At 42.1% G+C, this 7,175-nt stretch overlaps 1 long non-coding RNA gene across 1 annotated transcript; it reads right to left on the bottom strand.

Moving 5' to 3' along the window:
* Positions 1 to 456: 456 nt before the first annotated feature.
* On the bottom strand, positions 457 to 6,072 carry LOC109263273 (uncharacterized). Its single transcript, XR_002078131.2, has 3 exons — positions 6,003 to 6,072; positions 1,449 to 1,581; positions 457 to 881 (listed from the first exon to the last, which is right to left on the bottom strand). It is a non-coding gene; the product is annotated as an uncharacterized LOC109263273 (long non-coding RNA).
* Positions 6,073 to 7,175: the final 1,103 nt, after the last annotated feature.

Here is a 7,175-nt window from a genome sequence, read left to right as displayed (position 1 = left end):
TCTCACCACAGCCCACAGCATCATACCATGCCTTGTTCATAATCGAATATTATATCACTTTACTTTGAAATACACCAAAGCAAAGCAGTTGAATGGTACATTAAATCAAGTCAAAGATCATTCCAAATCAAATGATTTCCCAGTAATGAATAATCAATACTTCTCTTTTCTGATCTACATAGAAGAGTGGTTTTCAAAATTTAACCATGACTCATTGTAAGAAATCACAACAATATTTCTTTTTATTTAATTTAATTTTTTAAAAAGTACTGATCATGGCTCACTAATGATTTTGTGACTGACAAATGGGACAAAACCAACTAATGAGCCAGTGTTGAAAAACATTAATATACAGGTTCCTAAACATTTCTAGCTATTGTATGTCCCTAAGATCTTACAAGGATAGAGAAGTCTAGATTCTTTTTCCTGTCCTAAATGAATACTCAAAGTCCATGACTACATGATAAAACAACAGCAAGGCAATTCAGTGGCCTCCACGGTGATGTGAAAAAGGAAGTCCCAAGGTGAAGTGAAATGGCCATAGGTGGTCCAATTGATCATTGAATCCAAAGCTATGCCACACATCTAGAAAATTTATTGCTTCCCATTGTCTTTAACTCATTGCTTAGGCAGTGAAAGCATAATGCTGGTGTGACTGAGGTCTAGGGGCAATCATTTTTCCTCTATTTTATATCACACCAAATCTCTTGCCTCTCTATTTCTTGCAAATCTGCATCACCAGTCACTTGCAAAGAATTGTTTTCAACTTACCAAAGACAGTACTTCTCTTGTTGCTTTCTCTTAGCAGTGGTTCTAGTCAGGTATGATTTTGCCCCAGAGAACATTTGGCAATGTGTGGAGACATATTTTAGTTGTCACAACTGGAACAGAAGGATAGAATGCTACTGGAGTCTAGTGGGTAGAGGCCAAGGATGCTGGTAAACATCCTTCGTTGTACAAGACAGCTCTCCCCACCCCCACCAATACACACATGCTACAAAGAATCATACAGGGGTGCCAGGGTGGCTCAGGTGGTTAAGCGTCCACCTCTTGAGGTCATGATCTCACAGTCCTGAGATCGAGCCCCATGCCAGGCTCTGTGCTGGGTGTAGAGCCTGCTTGGGATTATCTCTCTCACTCTCACTCTGCCCTTCCCCACTCAAAAACTTAAAAAAAAAAAAAAAGGAATAATCTAGCCCAGATGTCAATAGTGCCATTGTTGAGAAGCCCTGCTCTTAACATCTTTACACATCTTGTTTCTTTATTAATTAAGTCTATACAATATTAAAGTCCAACTCTGCGCACAAAAAATGGAGGAAAGCCACAACTACTATGCAGAGATGTTGCTCCACATCATCTCTGCCTGTGGAATTTCAAATTAGACTCTACCAGGAAAGCTGAGAACTGCCTCTGAAAGGTCCCCATAATCTCCAATCAACCGTACTTACAGAGGGCAAACAAACTCACAGCTTCACAACTGGCATCATCCAAATTTCGGGACTCCCAGATGTCAACTTAACAGTGGGGCATGGCTGCAGCCACCAGAAACTAATCAGGGAAGTGCAGATGCTCTTCCAACATCTGTAAGAAATGTAATATTTGGATCTCTAATTCAAAACATATCACGACGCCAAAAACATACCCCCTTTAAAGTGTTCCTTGCTGCAAAGCCCTTGTGTAATTTTTCATTTTCACTATGTAAAGGTGTTGCCAGCTGCTTAGGTGTCCTCTAACCCTTCGGTCACCCAAAGAAACCAATAATGTATTTGCACACTGGGTGTCTCAGCTAGCACCCAAACTGTGATCTCTTCAGACTCAGGGGTGTGTGGAGGCCTGGAACATCAAGTTCTCAATGGTGCTTTCTACATGACAGACCAAGACACTTCCTCAACAAGAATTCCAGAATTCCTGTCATAGCTTACCAAACAATTTTGTTACTGCCAGTCTCTCTATTCTAATTCATATCCAACCACCAGACTGATTCTTCTACACTATTTTAGCATGTGAATTCTTTAATGAAAACTTGCTATGACTTTCTTCTTTTCACAGGAGGGCTCCAAACATCTTAGTATTTGATGTTTTTCCCTACCTGGACTCTACCATCATCTCCAAACTCACCTTGTGTGGTACACCCTCTCACTTAACTTTCCTTCCGGTCTGACTAGGTCTGCCCAAGCTTATTTTGGATCTTGGCCTCCATGCATACTGTTTTCCATACCTAGAAAGCCTCTGGTGTCAATCAGAGTCCCAGCAAGTGGCAGGATGATGGCACTCAAAAGCCTTGGCAAATGAAAGCACTCTTTACAGAGGTGTGGTAGTGTTTAGGGAATCACAGCAAGGAAGATCTGTAGACCCCTTCTACTTGTACAACAAGAGGAGAGAATAGTGGGACCTGGAATAGGGGCTGCCTAGACAAGAGCTGTGGACCTTGCAGCTGCTGCCAAAATCACAACCAAGCAGGGAGAAACCAGAGAAAGGACTGTTCCAGCCTCTCCACTCACCTGCTGTTGCCTACCATTGGTCGAACCAACAGGAAGTTAGAGTGCAGGGAGCCTATAATACAGTCCATGGAAGAAAGCCTTCCAAGACTCAGAGCAGGGCAGAAAAGAAGTGTGTGTGTGTGTGTGTGTGTGTGTGTGTGTGTGTGCGCGCGCGCACATGCGTGTGCATAACAAACACATAAAACTTTCTTCTATTAACCAAATTGCCACCTTCACATTTTAGCTCTCTTCTCCCTCTGAGCTCCTTTAAAAGGCACTGATGTGGCCCTCATTTAATATCACAATTTGTTCTATTATTGCTTCATTGTTACTCAATATATTCTGTTCTACATCTTTTGTCCCTGGTTGCAACTGGGCACAAATAGAGAGGGAAAAGACTACTTTTTCTATGGCTTTGCTTCCCCCTATGGCTAAACCAGTGCTGTGAACACTGAGATGCTCAACAATTATGCACTGAATGAGTAGGGGGGATAAGTAAGAGTTAGGAGGGAAGTTCTTTAGTGGATGCTGGAAAGTAATTACTCATTGTCCAAAATTATATATGGAAGACAAAATAAAGTTATATATTCTGTCAGAGAAGGTGCCAACCTCTCTGAGGCATACCTCCCCCATTTCCCTTTTGCCTTCAAAGCTAATTCACTTCAAAAATAAAGCTAACAATTCTCAAAAATAAAGCAGGGATGTGGTCAGAGCTAATGAAGTCCTGTGCCTCTTCTTGCCCATTTCAACTCCTGCCCAATGGAAAATACAATGTCTTCTAGCACAAGGAAATCACTGAGGTTTGAGTTATAATGATGCAGAAAGTAAAAAAACAAGTGTAAAAGAGGTACATTTAGAGTCCAAGGAATTGAATAATAAAAATCATGTGGCTATGAAAATAGCAGTAAGCTATTAAAAGAGTCCAATTTCTTTTGATAGCTGTAGGGTCTTCTAATTGTCTTCAAAGCCTGCCTAATTTTCTTTCTCATTTTGAAAAGGATTCTTTATTTTGATACCAGTTGACTCTCTGCAATACTCAGAAAATCAGAAATTTTTGTTTTATTAACAGTGCAGTTTGAAGAAATTTGAGTAGAAATACATGTGGCATTCTATAGTAAAGTGTTTTTCAGGAAAGATTTAGCAGATTCCATGTAATAGCATAGAACAAAGTCTATTACTCAATAGATTTTAAATAAGTAAGTTCCTTTAATAAGGTTTGCATTTTGGCTGGGTGAATAGTGGAGAAAATATCACTGAAAACTTTCAATGGGAAAGTATTTGCATAGTCAGGGAATCAGAAAATAGAGCTGAGAGAAACAGATTATCAACACTATTGTTAGCTAATTTCCTGTAATAATATATCTTGGGCGATTGAGTGTTTGATGGAGAAAGGCCATACCCAGAAAGAGAACATGAAGAAATGGAGTGCTCACTGACATCTGGGTTAGGCAGAGTAAAGGATTGGAGGTGGGGGAACAGCTGAGAAGCTGAGAGTGAGAAGGGACAGGGGTGAGAGCAAAAGGGAGGATTCTCCAACAGGGCAACCTCATGGGTTTTTTTTTCAGGTTTATTTATTTATTTGGAAAGAGAGTGTGTGTGCATGCATGAGGTGGGGGGATGGGGAGGAAGTGGCAAAGAGAAAGGGAGGGAGAGAACCCCAAGCAGGCTCCACAACTGTCAACATGGAGCTTCAACGACATGGACTCAATCCCACGCCGCTGAGATCATGACCTGAACTGAAACCATGAGTCAGAGGCTCAACCTACTGAGCTACCCAGGAGCCCCACATGGCATCTTGAACAAGTCCTCCCAGCTTAACACTTTTTTTTTAAGTTTATTTATTTATTTTGAGAGAGAGAGAGAAAGAAAGTGGGGGGGAGGGGAGGGGAACAGAGAGACAGAGAGAGAGAAAATCCCAAGCAGTCTCCACACCCTGTCAGCACAGAGCCCAGCAACACGGGGTTCTATCCCAGGACCCCCAGATCACAACCTGAACCCATATCAAGAGTTGGATACTCAAAACGACTGAGCCACCCAGGTGCCCTAGCTCAACACTCTGATTTCTGAAAACAATCCTTTGATTGTTAACGGATTATAATTTTTCTTTGGAAACTAGTGGCTTTTAAATAATTTGCTTAAACTTTTTATTCACAAGGTTGTAAAAGGCAGAAATGTTAAAAAAAATTTTTTTTAACCTAAGATAGGTGTTTAGGTGCCAGCCAGAGAGCAAAGAGCTTAACCTCAGAACAAACAAAGAGATCAATGAAGAAAGTCAGTTCATTTCTATTTGGATAGCACTGATTTTCACCAGAGTCCAAGCTTTCAACAAACCATGTAATAGTGGAGAAGAAAGCCCAAGATTTCCTTCTGTCATTCTGATGCGGCCACCTTCAACTCAACCCAGTCCCTCATGGGTACGAGTGCAAATAAATGTTCAATGAGAAAGAACTTTTCACCAATTTGGTCAGCTAAGATTTTCCATTAGTATGATTTTTGAAGCAAATTTTAATAAAATATGTAAATATATTTTATAAATAATTTATTTTTAATAAATAAAAAATTATTATATAAATAAAAAATAAATATTATATATATATATATCTTAGAATTCTCTGAATTCGGAAAAAAGTGTTTTATTTGCTTAGGAATTTTTCTGATGCTTTCTGGATCTCACTGAAAATTTTTTAAAACTATTTGTAAGTTTCCAAACCTGGCACTGTATGCAGAGTGATCCTGAATAAAGAAGACAGTCATGGGCTTACGTAAACCTATTTGTTTTGGAAATAAATGAAGGGCACATTTATAAATACAGAGTGTCTTCAAAATGTGATTCTTAGTTCTCTACAAAAATTCTTCTTAGAACCACAGGCCTTTCTATTGAACTGCAAGTCCAGGAAAGTCACACTGTTGGGTCTGACTGCTCAGCCCTGCCCCCTTCCAAGTCACAGAAGACAAATGGATCTTGTTCCCTGACAACAGCCTGCATCCACCCTCAGGACTGTGTTGATAGTAAAAAATAAATAAATAAATAATGTTTACTGAGCTCTCTTGGTGTTACAATAGAATTCACCCACATTTTCTCACCTAACCTCATGGTAATCCTGACAGGTGGATTTTATCCTCACTTTTACAGATTAACAAAGTAAGACTAGGAATAGCATAGAGTCAGAATTTGAAAGCAGATTCTCAACTTTAGTCTTCTCTGGACTCCCCCATAATATGTTTTCTATACTCATCCCCTGCCCCTAAAGTTCAGATTATTCTAATCTCCCATTTAATTAAGCAAAAGATGAAGTTTAAACCTTTTTTTCCCCTTATCTATGTCATTCTATACTCCTCTTCCCAGACACTAACCATACTTAATTGTGGGCTGAACCAGTGGTAATCTCAGACCTCCAGCCTCCTCCTTCAAAGCCTCCTGACAGAAAAATCAACTTCTAAAGAGCATATTCCTTGGTATTCTAAATCCCCAGAGCTTCCTTCTGTGACACAGAAGTATATGGGAGTACAAGGAATTGTTACCTTTCATGGGTAACTTGAGTCTCCAAGTTTCTTCCTGGAATTCTAGAAAGCCAGTGAATTTTGAAAGCCTAAAATAGAAAGGAGTGCCTGAGTTGGGGAAGATGGAAAACAAAAGCCAGGGGCTATGCATGTATCTGCTGTTCAACCCACTCACTATAGAAATTACAATTCTCTCTCTTCCTTCCCCGCTTCCACCCCATACCCCTCTCCCCACCCCTTCCCCCTTTTCCCCTCCCCCTTCCCCTGCTCCCCTCTCCTTCACCCCTTCAGCTTTCTCCCCTCCCCTGCCCCAGCTCTCCTCCCCCTCCCCTCTGCTCCACCCCCCCCCCACACACAAATTGCAAGATATGTTCCATCATGAGTTCTCCCAGCCCAGAGCAAAGCAAATCAAGCAGAACCATATAATTTACTGCACCAAACTGGAATTACCCCCACCCACTTAAAAAATCTGGCTTCATTTCAGGGTAACAGCAGCCCAGCTCTGGCAGGGCTCAGTCAACGTGGGTGATCTGTGACATGTGGCAGAAATATAGAACTCATCAGATTTAATAAACCAAAGTTCCACACACGACTGGAGGCCTCTCTCAACAAAGGCCTGGAGGAGTTACTGCAGGCAGTCCCCAGGCTTCCTGGGGAAACAACCCCCTCCGAGTCCAAAGCTCCCTCTTCACTCAGAAGTAGGGAAAGACCAACGGGCTGTCCCCAGCAGACATGGGAGGTGGTGGAGTCAAGAACACATGGGGATGAAACAAATGTCGTGTTTTAAGGCAAGGCAAGGGTTGTGGAGGGAGCAGCAGTCCCTGTGGCCTCCACAGGGGATGAGTTACTTCATAATATCTATCTCCATGCTCTCTGGGACTGGGGAGGGAGGGGGAGGGGGGGGGGCGTCTGTTTGCATTCCCAGCGTGAGCGAGAGGTGCCCTCTGCTGTCTCCCAGCCACAGTACACCAGGCAACGTCAAAGCTGGTCCCCTACTCTGAGTCCCAAGAGGTGGGGGGCAACCCGTAAGCCACTGCCCAAATCTTCCCAGGATAGCCACGGGCTCCTCAAGTGCCCACACAGCTGATGTGCACGTTTCAGGCAATCACTGGGAGGCCTGGAACAGCAGGGGAACTCAGAAAACCTCTTTAGAGCCTCACAGCCATTTCCCCTCCCCAACAATCCAATCAGCAA

This window comes from Panthera pardus, unplaced genomic scaffold (genome assembly GCF_024362965.1).
Source record: "Panthera pardus isolate Hobbes unplaced genomic scaffold, ASM2436296v1 HiC_scaffold_17, whole genome shotgun sequence".
Taxonomy (NCBI): domain Eukaryota; kingdom Metazoa; phylum Chordata; class Mammalia; order Carnivora; family Felidae; genus Panthera; species Panthera pardus.
The sequence above is the reverse complement of the archived record's forward strand: the minus strand, read 5'-3'. Positions and strand labels throughout refer to the sequence as shown.